This window comes from Lepisosteus platostomus, chromosome 10, assembly GCF_059453375.1.
Source record: "Lepisosteus platostomus isolate fLepPlt1 chromosome 10, fLepPlt1.hap1, whole genome shotgun sequence".
Taxonomy (NCBI): domain Eukaryota; kingdom Metazoa; phylum Chordata; class Actinopteri; order Semionotiformes; family Lepisosteidae; genus Lepisosteus; species Lepisosteus platostomus.
The window spans coordinates 48,146,560-48,161,381 of NC_142620.1; the positions used below are offsets into that span (position 1 = coordinate 48,146,560).

Sequence of the window (14,822 nt, forward strand, 5' to 3'; positions counted from 1 at the left end):
TCCTTATGAGTTTACATCTGACTACTATCATTGAGTAAAATTTCCCCTATTAGCTGTCACAGGACAACTTAACAAAACTTTTTGCTGTGGTGCCAAACATACAGTGCATGGCTTTTTTTTGCTGATTCCGCATTCGCTCTGATTTTCAAATTATATTCACCAGTCTGTTTTCAAATTATAACACCAGTGTAGTGTGAAATGTTAAAAACTGTGTTTATCAAACATTTGTTTGCTCTTTGTGGAGACATGCCATTGGCTCTCATCTATTTTTCTTTCCTAAATCTCCACAAAGCGTAAAGGTAGATTTAAAGAAAGATTCTATTTAATTTTTCCATCCTTAAATGTTCTGTCAAGAGTAATTATCTTCTTAGGGATATTTTCTCAGATTTTGTTGATAATTAACATGCCTGCAAACACACCTCTTCCTCTAATAATATCTCTAGGGCATGGGTTTTTCAACCCTTGCTCTAACATGAGACATTATAAGAGAAGAATTACAGTACTGTATAATCAGAGATTGAGTTATTATTAGAAAAATATGGTATATATTATAGTAAATGAAAGAAAATAGCAATTGTATGCATTCCATCCCTGAGTGTCTACACAAAAAGCATTTAAATAGTTATTATTCATCAAGTTTTCCAAATCTTCTAAAAGGGAAAAACAATAAAAAATCCACACTGAGATGCATCGTAGGAAAATACTGTAACGCTCCCGGGGTTCGCTGACTGAAAGAAACAGGCCTGAGGCTCTGGCACAGGTTGGCAGGACATTTATTAAAGATGCTGAGGGGGGTTACACACATAAGGACAAGGAAAACACAGCACTGCAACACACCCGCACAGACACAAGAGGGAAGAAAGTGTCTCCAGCTCTCGTCCCACTATATATGGGCGAGTAGTCCCACCCCTCAGCCGCCGTTCCCAGCCTGCCTTGTGTGCGCATGGCTACAGCGCCCCATGTGGGCGCTACAATATATTGAAGGAGCGGAGTACAGGCATCAGAGAAGGCGAGGACAGTGAACGATGAGAGTCACTGATGCTGTGCGCTTGCACCCACTGGGTGGAGTAAGCACCAGTGCCTGGGGGGTTCCTACAGGCAGTGGAGAAAAGAAGGACAGGGGAAAAGAAAGAGACAAAACATCAGAGAAGTACGAGTGGGTTGAACACCCCATGGAAAGGTGGAGAGAAGAAGAAGGATTTAAAGGGGGAGAGAGGAAGTGGCCATGGTCATGTCAGAGCTCCAGAGTGGGGTAATGACATCAAAAAGAGCCAGGAGATAAGAAGAGATATCATAAAGGAAGCAGGAAGTCAGCTGTTTTTATGAAGGGTGCAGAAAAGTGGAGGTCAAGGAGGAGTGAAATAAGCAACACCCTGCTTGGAGGAGGAGAGTGATCGGACCACCGATTTTTGACATGCTGATATCCAGACACCGTGAAGAGAAAATGGGGTGAGGGCAGAGCAATGAATGTGGGGGATGCAAAGGAATGATGGAGAATTAGACGACACGGCTGTCTCTGACAAAAAAAAATGTAGGTCGAGACTTGTCAGAGTCTGGGGAGAGCAAGAGTGAAGTGAGAGAAAGTGCAGAAAAAAAAGCAAAGGGGATGCTTAGCAGTCGAGCTATTTATGCATATCAGAGCGGAAGTGGCAAGAATAGGAAACTGACCTCTTCCTGAACTTCTGTTTTAAAAAACACCATTTAGTGGGGGGATGAGGGAGGAACAAGAACATGAGGTAAATAAGGAGAAAAAAGAAAAGTGTGCAAATGGATATTGAGAGATGGGAGTCCATAGGCATGAAAATCTGGGGTACATCTGTATGTATGTAGCTTGGTTTCAAATAAACTACAGCATGTTACGAAATAACTTTCAACCAGCTTTCACGTCTTAAGATTCTGTGCCACAGTCTACCAAACACTGAAAATAAAGAACCTTTCCTAACATGATTAGAGGCATATAGCAAGCTCATGAAAATGTCTGAATAATAAAATCAAAAGCTGTGATGATTTAATTTTCTGCTCAGTAATATAAATCATTTAAATGTATTGTTCAAAATGTAAATAACCCACATTGAGGCTTGTTACATCCCAAAATTGTGGTATGCTTGCTTTGAGAGAATACTTCATTTTTAGGATGTGTAAATAGATGATTAAATTACTGATTTTTTAATTAGAAATCTTACCTTTATCCTGTGATTAGTGGAGATTTTTTAAAATCAAGCTGAGAGTAAAAGGAAAATTCTACTTTAAATCTCATTTAGTATCATTTTGTTCCTTAGGCAACACAAACATGTGCAGTTGACCTCAAATGCATAAATTTGGTAAAACAAATAATCTAACAGTGGTTTTAGAAGTGAAAATGTATTTGTATTTACAGTGTGTGTATATATATATAGTGAGAGGCTGTTTTTTTCTGTCAATTGAAAAATGTTTCTTGCTTATAAGGTCATGAGAGTTATACCTACAGATTAACAATTAAAACCAAACTGTACATTTTTAAAGAAAGATACTTGCATCTTTATGAATTGGCTACATTACTCTGCTCTCCTCCCCAGTGATAGCTGATGTGTGGGGAGCGTTCTGGTGCACTATGGCTGCCGTCGCATCATCCAGGTGGATGCTGCACATTGGTGGTGGTGGAGGGGAGTCCCCATTACCTGTAAAGCACTTTGAGTGGAGTGTCCAGAAAAGCACTATATAAGTGTAAGCAATTATTATTATTATTATTATTATTATTATTATTATTATTATTATTATTATTATCTTTACAGCAGAATGTATAGTATACTGTACTACAGTATATGATAATTGGCTCTTTAACTTTAGTGTTGCATTGCCATTTGTACAGTATACAGTATGTTAGCCTTAATTTGAGAAATATTTTATGCATGGTGGTCTACGTTTAGAAAATATTAAATTTGTCATATTACAGCTAATCAGGGTTTAGTGACCAGTCTATTTAATGCAGAAAAAAAACTTTATTTTGTTTTCCAGTAGGCCAATTGACTAGCTCCAAGCAAGCAAGCACACAGCAGATTTTTAAGTGAGATTGTGGTCCCTGCCATCTTCCTGGTGCCACCTTGGGCATGGGGAACAGGAGAATGTCCTGGGAATGGCATGACACATCCATGTGAGAGGCAGCAACACCAGTATATTGATATATGATATGCATCGTAGAGCAAGTAGTGTTAGTTAGTAGTCATTTAGATTAATAATAATGAGGTTCATGTGGAGTTGACCTGCAGGCTGCAAAGGAACAAGTAGAAAGAAGGAAAAAACATGTTGTAACTGTTGAGACTCCTTTGGGTGTGAGATGTTCTTTATTTAATGTTTTCTTTCTTTCTTTTTATTTTCAGCATGAAATCAACCACTATTTATAATTAATAAAACGTATTTCTATTATTTTCATTGAATTTACTGTATGACTTCAGACTGCAAAAACTATAATTTCTGAGTGGTTAACAAGCAATTGCAAATTACCATATTTTAGCATTTTGTTTACAATGTACTTGATTATTAAATATTTTTAGGAGTAAGCAACACATACAATTCTGATTACATGACAGTCCACTAATATCAAATATGGGATTTAAGATGAAAAAATCTAGAATTTCTATGCTGTCAAAAATCTAATATTCTGTCCTTAATCCTTTAAGAAAGAATGTATTAGGATATATAAAACCATTTCTGAAGGATTACAGGGCTGTCAAATTGTAAAGGATTTCCATAGCATTTGTGACTTATAGTCTCTTGTTTAAAACATGTGAGACCAACAGTAATCGGAACGATCTTAAATGCCTGGTGGTAAGGACTAAGTCCAAGGTTGATTTTTCTATATCTTACCTTAATATCAGGCAGAGATGTATGGGAGTTCAAGGCAGACTGTGAACTTGAATGACTTTATCTTGTAATTAGTGTGCTTGGCCCATACACTAATCCTACCCTATTGCCAGAAGATAGATTTCATGCTTTTACACAGTAGAGAAAACATTGTAAATTTACGAAAGGCATCTCAAACAATTATTTCCTGAATTGTTAGGATCATAAGATTTTAATAAGCACTTTAAAAAAGCAGCAGAATAATATCTTTCTTTTTTAAGCTTTTGAAATATCTTCCTGGGATTTCAAAATAAATTAGAACCACTTAAATCTAAGCTGTTTTCTAACATATCGCATTGTATGAAATATATATATAATGTGTCTGAATGGTAAATGAACACTACTGTATATACAAAATATACTTTTCTAAATGTTATTTGTTATATATATATTATGTATCTTATATACATTAAATGTGTCTTAAAAAGAACACCAGCTTTATGGTATTTTTTAAATTTCTATAAATAATACTAATTAATATTAGCCACCTCTTACCATCTAACAATGCAAAAACAAAGCAGAAACATCTAACCATCTACTTCCTGTTTGCATACATAAAATCAAAGTTATCATCCAAAGACAGCTATTTTGACCTTATTGTAGCTCATTAGTGAGGCGTGATTAACTTCAGCCAGTGAAATGGGTGTATATATGTGTTTTATACAAACACATTTCAGGGTTCAGGTGCATTTTAAGAGTAAGCAGTTACTATGAATTATGAAAATGAGTACTAAAAATGAATTTCCCCGCTATATTACTTTTATTACTATACACTTGCTTATTGTTTTGCTGAAATGTATACATGAGTAATAATAGTCAGTGCTAAAGTAACAACTACTCTGTATATACTGTATGAGATATGTCTTTAAGTGCAACTGGACTTCAGCCATCTCTCATAGTCTGTCATTATCTAATTTCAAAGAATGTTAGCATCGCCCTAAGCTAGCTCTACGAAAATAAAAGGGAGCAATTTGAATTAACTTCCAAGCTTTTCCTGGGGCAGGTGCAAATAAGGCATTTAAAAAATGTTGAGGAAAATGTTAACATGATAGTCTATTAGAACAGCTAATGACATCTTTGAAGTATAGGTACTTTTTTATTGGTATTTTTATTTAATTGCTGATTCAAATAACCGGGTTATTTGAATATGTTGCGAGAGACTGAAATAATCTGAAACAATGTTTCAGACTATTATCAGACAAACTGAAATCATGTTTTTCTAGTAATGATTGTTTAATTTCACAATTGCTTCAGTATGTTTTACCAATCTCCTGCTGTCTGATCAGGTTGTTGTGTATTCTATTTGGAATCCTGGAATGTTGTGAAAGTATAATCACATTTTCTGAATTTACCAATGAAATGTTAATTTATTGAGTACAAGAAGAAGGAATGCAACCTTGTCACCCACTACAAGTGACTCTGCTGCTGTTTCATAGATAATTGTGGACATTTTTTATAGTTTCTTTACCGTGGCAGCTTGAGGATAGAAGATAAGCGTTTTTCATCTTAAGAGGCATAGTCATCTTAGGCATTGTTATATTCAAAATGCCACAGTGAGTTGAAATATCATTAGTACTTCATAGGCATAAACCACTATAGAGATATTCATAATCTGGGCAGATACTTAATGCCCATATGCCCACTAACATGGCAGAGTTCCTTAGAAAGAGTCAAATAATTATATCTATAGTGTACATTTTTCTATATGCTGTACATGAATGAATAAGAAGCAAAACATGCACACCATTTTCTTTTGTTGTTGTTACAAAGCAGTTTTTCATTAAATATCATCTGGTAAGCCTTTTTCTAAAGTGGTGAGATAATTATTTTGCTGAAGTAGTTGTTAACATAGTGATCATCAAACTACTGCTTTCCAACTTTGCAATGAGAACCATATGGTTTACAAAACCTTTGTCTCTGTCAAGGCATTAGGAAGACAGCACAATAATGTAGAATGCCACCATTCTATTTTTCGTGCAAAAGATGCGAGAGAGATCAGAGGAGACAGGGGATGTAAACCTCACAGGCCAGAGGCAATACTGGCCATTTTAAAGGTAATTCCTTTCTCTCTAATGCTGTAAAATAAACTAGGTTTATATATGTCCATAAAGTATGAAACACCCCATATATTTTTAGTTTTATGCCAATGTGTCAGTACATAGTGTAAGTATGTTTATGATAGAAATACCTTACACAGCAAAAACAGGAATTTTGTCAGCAAAGAAATACATAAAGTATTGAAAAGAATGCACAGAATTTCTAGTTCGTGTTTCTTTTTCAGGGTGCAGCAGGTGGGTGGAATTATCTAGTATACTTCTATGCTTATAGTTAGGTTTAAAATTAAATGTACTGTAAGTAATTATTTTGTATGGTAGAAATAAAGTATTTTGTCTGAACATCAAGTGCTCTTTACACTATGTTTCTGCATCATCACCAGTATTTTCTTCATGATGCAAAAAGTATGTATCCAGCCTGCAAAGATTTTAATTACATCTTTTGTTATGCTTGAATAGCATGCTGAACCTCATCTCTTCAGTGTCATGAAAGTCAAAAAGAGAAAAAATAAAGGAAGGGGGAATTCTACTCTCCTGTTTTTCATATTTTTCTTGATTTGAAATGTTGGTTTTATTGCTTATTACTCTAATTATAAGCCTCTACAATTTTTGCTGTCCATCACTGGGGTTATCAGAGATGTTAATGTGGTATTGTTATACAAAGAATGCCAACAGGATGAAATTTTCAGTTATTCTAAAATCTCGACATTTTTACAGGGTTGCAGCAGCATAACTGGAATTGAATTCCAAATTATGGTAGTCATGGCAATGTTCTGGTAATCAGCATATCCACTACAGCAGACATTTTTTATGTGTGTGTTTTGAGATTCTAAAAGATTTCACATTTTCATCCTGCAGCCCAGTAATCACATTAACAAGAGGACAGAGACAAAAAAAAGAGATTAGGGATGAGAGGGTTAATTCAAACGTACAATAAATACGGAAGAGTTTGAAAGTTATGTTATGTAAATGAGAGATATGACAGTTCCATGCAACACCTTGGTGTTTGCCAGGGAAAACGAGACTCTTGTTTTAATCTGCATATTAATGCAGGCTTATTAGAGAGAAGTTGAGACATGAAGAATTTGAGTAATTGCCTCAGGTAAGAGCAACTGCAATAATTAATCATTTAAGGTGGGCTGTTTTGACGGGCTGTGGCAAGTCTGGATTATTTGCCATTCATTTCTTTAAACTATAACCCCAAGCAGAGAACTCATTGGTGGGACAATGTACTGAGACATACACTACTGTGGGAAAATCAGTAGAATATTTTGTTAATGTCTGAATTGGAGACAAAAATCAATAGTTTTAGATCTATAAAGTTTGTGGCTTCAGATACAATAACTAATCAGCAGAAGGTCTAAATGTAAGAGAAAAAGAAATGGCTTCACTTTGTAAGAATGGCTTTAATTATCATTATTTCAATTTTCAGTAATCTTGAACATTCTGACAGATAATTTTAAGTGTCTCAAATTAGTATAATTACTGCACTGAGAGCAATTTGGCTTAACCTTTTTCAGTGTCCTACCATTCGGTCAGCAGAAAGATGACTTGAAGCTTACATGTGTGAAGCTTACATCGCCGGCTGAAATGCTTGTAATCATGTATTATTACCAAGCGAAGTCCAAAGCTTTTATTGCAGAATCTTTTGATGAAACTGCTAGCCTTTCTGAGACAGGAACCACTGAAAGCACTCAAAATAAAATATGTTGTTTGGATCAAAAATGCAGGCGCATTGGAGAGAAGAGTTGTAACACAAAAGCAAATCTAGAGCTGAGCAGGCTAAAGTGCTTTCAGTCCTATCTCATATCAATAGCACATTTTATTTTATGCCTCTATGTGTATGTGTGATCTGTTCTGAGAGGTAAGAGAGGGCAGTACACGCTTTTGTTTCACTTCATTTTAAAAAGAAAGCTTAAAACATTGTCCACATGTTTTTCTTTTAGCTTTTGAATCGTCAGAAATATCCCATATTTTCATATTTAAGCCTTTCTTAATAGCCAAAATAAATAAACTAAATCAGAAGAAAAAAGAATAATGACAAATAAGCAGTTTTTTATACAGTATGTATAATATATATATATATATGTGTCTGATGTGTTCTTAATTTTTAAGGGCTTCCCCACTTTCATTTTTCTTAATTTCCTAGGCTGAAAGACATTTAATGCAGAGAAAATGTCTATGGTAACCAACAGCATATATAATGTTTTCAATTCCTTTATTTGCATTTTGTAATTTTATGTCTCTGCTTCACTTGTCTCCAGACACTTTTGTCTTTTTTTAGCTTCATATCTATTTTGTATTATCAATAAAATGTATCCTGTTTTCTTTGTTTCCCCTGTGTGTGAGAACATGACCGTAATGCTGTTACATGCCATTTTAATTAGACTGGGTATAATATAGAATCCTACTGAAACCTCACAGATGGAAAAAAATATACAGCAAAGGATGTCTGGTGCTACTATTGATCTTCTTATGGTGAACAAGATAAATTGTAGAGCTATATTACAACTTCTTTTACATAGGGGCGGAGAAAGTAATGCAAATGGTTTTTGTTCTGTTCAAGAAAAGGACAAGTAGGTAAGGATTGTGTTCAAGACAGTTTGCAAACAAAGCTATTTGCCCATGATTTCACACTTTCCATGTTAACCCTAAATGGAACAGACATGAAACAAAAGCCTTGGAGCAGTGAGTAATAGGCTAAGTATTAGAGCACAATCAAAAGGCAAGTGAAAGCTTGAATAAGTTCAGTGTGGTGCAGGCAAAGAGACTGTGGTGTTAGGTGAGTAAATTTGTTTGGACAGTGTACAAATCTGCACAGATACAAACTATTTATGCCTGCTTGTAATCCCCTCACTCAGAAGAAAACACACACATATGTGTTGAAATATTGTTCCAGAGTGTGGTGCAACAGTCATCTTAACCTTTTCCTTGGTCATTACTGCCTGTCTGTTAGCGCAGAACCGTAACGGCAAAAATGAGAATATTATATCAACAACATGAAGCTCCCAGGTGTAGTTTACTTAAAACAGTTTCAAACAAGGTGCTACAAAGTGCTATAATGTTCATATTTGTTTTAGCATTATCTTATCAAGCAATACTTAACCCTTTTTCATTTGAATTAGCTTATAGATTATTTTTTTACAAATGGCAATAATAAAAAGCAGTTAGTTTTTGAGTGGTGGTGCTGGCACAAGATAATTGCAAGATAATTGCATGTACAAGGAGGCTGTAGGAACTTAACTGAATATATGAAACATGTTCAGAAGGTGGAAAATGTGTACCTATGTAATTAATTATTATAGTCATGTTGAACTAAATACAATCTCAATGGATGTGTTCAGTATGCTTTCAGTGTAATTCTGAACTTTGTAAGTCTAATTTTTGAGAATCCTTTGTAAAAAACTTTGGAAAATCACCAACAATATAGATATAACGTGGTTTGAAAAATAACACCTCTGGTTGGTTTAGTAGCATCAAGTAACTGGGCAGTTCAGACAGCTCATTCCATGTCTGGCATGTTAATGAGCTTTTTCACATTGTGGTAACTACAATGGACTGCTACATGGTACATTTCATGAATGCCAAATCAAGTATTATCTTTAACATCTTTTATATACCAGTTTATTGTTTTTTGTTATTGATTAATTATTTTAAACCAAATGACATATTGCTGTGATATACAGTAACCTATGAAAACTACTTTGCCTGAGGATTTATCATCTTCCCAACACTGATAGTTTATATGGCAACTACCTGGAACTAACATACAGACACTCTCCATCTGCAATTTGGTTGTGAAAAACTATTTGGAAACTATTTTGGATGATGTGATAGATCATAACAATGATAATTTTTCTGAATGTCATGAATCGACCATGTTGGTAACAACAGTAATAATAGACGAACCCTAAGATATTATTAATAGTGCAAAGAAGATCCAGAATCAATGAGGCTGTGAATGTATATGTTACATATTTATGGTTTCCATCATCAGTGAACGCAGAAACAATATTTAAAGTAAAAAGGTATGAAATGGGGGGGTTAAAAAGATTATTCGCAAGACATTTTTCGCAAGACAGTTACATTTCAGGTTATTCATTTGACATCATATACTGTATAACAACAATTTCTGTTACAAAGGTCAACGTTTCAACATTTCAATATTACTACTTGTGGTAGTATACGGAGAAATCAAAGAAGCAGAAGAATGCACATTAACAAAAAAAAAAGAAAAATGGCTTGAGGTTTTGCCAAAGAAGTAACTTGCAGCACATGTAGGATAATTAATCATGAGAGATAAGCAGACCTGACATGCCATGACCAATGGCTACAAGTCCTTCTTGGCCTGTAACAAAGTCTAAGCATTAAGCACATGTTTGTTAAAAGAAGTAGTGAAACCTTCTTGGCAGACTAAGGTGTCAGGTTCACTTGGTGGGCAGTACAATTAATTTTACTTAAGGAAATATGGGTGTATTTTTTCCGTTTCATACAAAGCATTATTACATTAACCAGAGTCAGGTAGTGGTAATTAAAAGAGGTAGAACAAAACAGAACATCATTAAATGATTGTGGCTGAATATTTATACTGTCTTTTGGAGAGAGTGCCTGGAAAACTTGTTGTTTCTAGGATTAAAAAAAAACATTTTTGCGGCCTTATTAACATTCTCACAGATTATTAGTCTTTGGGATTACAGTAATATGGTTAGAATTTCATTCCTGATAATAAATTGGCATGAAATGTATGATTTGCATGTATATGATTGTCAGTACCAGTAAAATAGTTCATTAAAAATAATTAGAATTCCTTTCATAGTTTTCTGCATTGTCTGCTATTTTAAGCTGTTATTAACGATTGTTTAAAGTTGAAAGAAAAAAAACTGGGTTTATAGCTGAGGGAATAACACTGTAAATTGACATACATTATATTGCTGAAAGTCTGTTTAAAAAAAATAAAGCTATCAGTATGCCAAAAATAAAGTTGTTAAAAGCCTTTTCCCTCATGGAATTTCTACTACTAACTCGTTTGACAGTAATTGCTAAATAGACCTTTAAGAATGGGACACACAACATAAAGGACAAAGTAAATCTTAGATAAAGAATCTAAAATAAAGTGAATAATTGCCTAAGGTAGGAAAATTACAGCACATGTGGGATAATTAATCACCTGAGGTGAAGCGTCCAGGCATGTCACTGCTATTCATTCCTGACTAAAGACAATGTACAATTAGAGCAATCATCTCCTTATCAGGTGACTCAATCAGACAATGTTTTTCACAGCTTCAATGTGGTGGTATTTATATCATTAAAGATGCTTTTAGCTATATGACCCATTAAAAACAATTTCTACCTCTTTTAGGTTTTCCTTGCTTCGGCAGTTTTTGAGGTTTTAAATCAGTGGACAGTGCCTGGTTCCCATCTTGTCCAACCTTTTTAACATTTTCACAAGAAAAGAATGCCCAGGACATTGTTTTTAGAAAACTGTAGCAAATAATTCAGATTCCACACAAAGCTTCCTCTTACCAAAATGCAAAAGGATGAATAAATTAATCTTAGCTAATTTTAGCTTTTGGCAATATAGAAGTTGATCAGTGAAAAACACATGATGTGCCTCTTGCATTGTTTACTGGGAATTGTCTACCCTTCAGAGTACATAGAACATCTAAGAAAGTTCACTGAGCTGATTACAGTCTGTGGCAAAAAAGGATGTGATCATGCTGCTGCATCCACTCCTTTGCTAACAAACACTGTGACACAAGAGAAGTACATTTGCAAGATCAACACTAATTGAATAAGAAGGTACAATCACATTTGCCATCCCTCACAGTCAGAAGCATTATTATGTTATAACCAGTTGTGAGCCTGTGATGTTAATCTTGAACATGAAAGACCTTTTTTCCTCTTAAATTTAGCTCCATATTTATCTGTAAAAAGTACAGCATGCCAGACATGATTCGCTGAAACACTGAAATGAACAAGCTGGCAGATACCTCAGTACTGCTACAGAACATATTGTATGCAAAACGTTTGTCAGATCATAGAGTTTTGTGACAACTGCAGAAAACGTTATTGTGCAGTGTTTGATGGATTTTTCAGACATTCCTCCTAAGAATCTTTTTTAATTTCTGGTGAGCAACACCCTCTGGTCTCTTGCCATGGTGTATTTTCATGACAGTAGTCCTGTACATTCTCTCATGGACATCTGATCATGCCATTGTTGTTGGCAATGCCATGGGCTCCACAGTCACCAGATAAGATCTCTTTATTGGCCATATACAATTTCTTGTATTAGGAACTTGTCTTTTTTCGCATACCCCAACTTGCTCTCCATGAGACAAACAGACACACAGACAGGGAGAGAAGCTTGGGCTTAGAGCGCAGGGTCAGCCGTTTATACAGCGCCCCTGGAGCAGTTGGGTTTAAGGGTCTTGCTTAGGGGCCCAGTGGAGTAGGATTCCTCTGCCGGCCGCGGGATACTAACCAGCAACCTTCCAGCCACAGGCGCAGATCCTTAGCCATAGAAATTACTTCTAATGTGTTTTTGTCTGGGAAATTTGAAAGTTACATGTTTTCTACTGATAACCTTTCAACCTTATACAAGCTTAGAAAAACAGTTTCTAATGAGATTATGCTGACTAGTGCTCTGATAGCAGAGTGTCAAGATTCACTAGTATCAACAAATTGATGGATCCTCAACTCAAGACTGAGGTCATGTACAACAGATACTGTATTTTTTGGTATTGTTTTACTTTCATTTATTTGGTTGGCATTGGTTCAATTTCCATTTCATATTGAAAATACTGAACATTGATTTGCAGGCTAAACAGAGCATTAGTTGGGATTGCTTTCTCAAATATTTTTATTTTATTGAAGTCATTGTTTAGATCTGCATTAGTAATGCATATAAACTTTCACTGTCCAGAGATGAAACACTATTAGTGATTGTCTTGCAATCCAGAAATGATCATTTTTTTAGTAGAGTTTTTATACGTTTTATAAGTATGAGTGCATGATCCATGTACAAGGAAACATTACAAATTAGACCTCACATATAATGAAAATGATGGCATGTTAAAATGATAAGGATGATGGAGTAGATATTTATCTTTTTGCTTCCTGGTGCTCTTTCTTGACACCCATGACAAAAATTCTGCTGACCACCACACTGTGAAAAGAGAGCACAGTGGTCTCTTTGAATCATGACTTCATAACAAGCATGTATTATTATTGTTGTTGTTAATAATAATAATAATAATAATAATAATAATAATAATAATAATAATAATAATATCTGTGAGCACATATTAAAGCCTGCATGATTTGGAAACCATATGCATACATATATAGTTGCAAGGAGCATTTGTTCAAACAAGCAACATAATGAATACAAGACTGCTGTACCTTTGATCAAATTTGCCAAAACAGTTCACATACAGATTAACTTTGTTGTCTGGATATTTCACAGTTTCCAGATGTAACAGATACATGTAATCATCAGCCTCCTGAGGCTTTCAAGTTCTAATCAAAAACGTAACCAATTTTACAAAAACTGTGCCTTGAAGTCATTGCATCCACCTTACTGTATAAGGTTCTACTAATCAGCTCTTTGTAGGTGTTTTTTTTTGTGCCACTGGGTTAAATTTCCTTCAAATGACCTTGGATTTATTTTTAAAAGACATGCTTAGAAACCCTTTAAACTTCCTAAATGCTTGATTGCAGTGAAAGTAGAACTATTTTCTTACCCATAAATTTACCTGGGGCATAATAGGTTAAACATAAACTTTTGACCTCTTAACTATATACAATTAATCTAATATTTGACAAAGCAGTCCACTGTGACGCCTGAAGTATTAATTAAAAAGGAAAGACTGTTCTGTACATAAAAATGTGTGTATGTAAAGTGAACTTTAATAATAGTAGCCTTGGGTAATGTTTTGAAAGGGCTAACAAGCATAGTAAATAAAAACATTTTTATATATACAGCTGAGTCTAGCTTTAAAACATTCTTGTACAAAGGAAAATTATTTTTATGGGGGAACAATATGGCTTTTTACAATAGCATCATTAGGTGCACATATTAATGTTTGTGACTGGGTAATGAAGCATGCCAAATAAATAAATCACTAGACAGTTACAGTGCACATGCACCCTACTGCTAATGAATTGATTCCACAGGTCTCACTCTATCACATAAGTATTATGCCAATGGGTCTGTCGTCTGGTTTAGAACATGACAAATTAAAATCAAACACTAAAATACAATGGTGCATACTTTTAATATTTATCATGCCTACCTGTGTCTTAAGATCTTAGGAGATTTTCAAGAATAACAATACCAAGATGTTAATCAGATGTCCTTACTTTTGAACCGCATGTTTGAGTAAACAAACCACTTCCTCTCTTTCATAAGAAATGTGACATAATAATGCTTCTAGATGATTATTGCAGGCTTATATTCAGCAACTTTATGATGAGTAATTGCACACTGCTCAACAATCCCAGCTTAATTTGTACTTAACTATATTTTTTTCCTTCAGGACCCATTACACCACAGTAGTCTGTGGTTTAGGGAAGTCTTGATCTTTAAAATAAAAGACAAGAGAAATTATTGTATTACACTGTATAAGATTACTTTATTTAAGCCAATTTTAACTAAAAGGAAACAATCTTAGAAACGTATAACTGTTTTGTAGTTTCATTCTGCATTAGGTGTTAATGGAAGAGGGATTTTTTTCCTCACTCTCAAGAATGTTATTGACACATACTGAAAATATTAACACCAATTTACAAATTTGGTCATGAAGAGGGTTAATATCCTTAAATCATTCATTATGTGAGCTAAAAAGGGAAAGAGAATTTCTGGCCTCTTGAGATACATCTAGCCTGAGG

The 14,822-nt window shown here is 34.6% G+C and overlaps 2 long non-coding RNA genes across 3 annotated transcripts in view; one reads left to right on the forward strand and one right to left on the reverse strand.

The window, feature by feature from the left end:
• The window catches only part of LOC148653836 (uncharacterized), a 78,713-nt gene that overhangs the window by 15,056 nt on the left and 48,835 nt on the right, over window positions 1–14,822 (reverse strand). The window lies entirely within an intron of this gene.
• The window catches only part of LOC148653837 (uncharacterized), a 31,515-nt gene continuing 23,547 nt past the window's right edge, over window positions 6,855–14,822 (forward strand). The window contains exon 1 of one of the 2 annotated variants that reach the window (XR_015924851.1): window positions 6,855–7,035. This is a non-coding gene — a long non-coding RNA (uncharacterized LOC148653837). The remainder of the gene's footprint in view (window positions 7,036–14,822) is intronic. The other variant, XR_015924852.1, reaches the window with a different exon arrangement.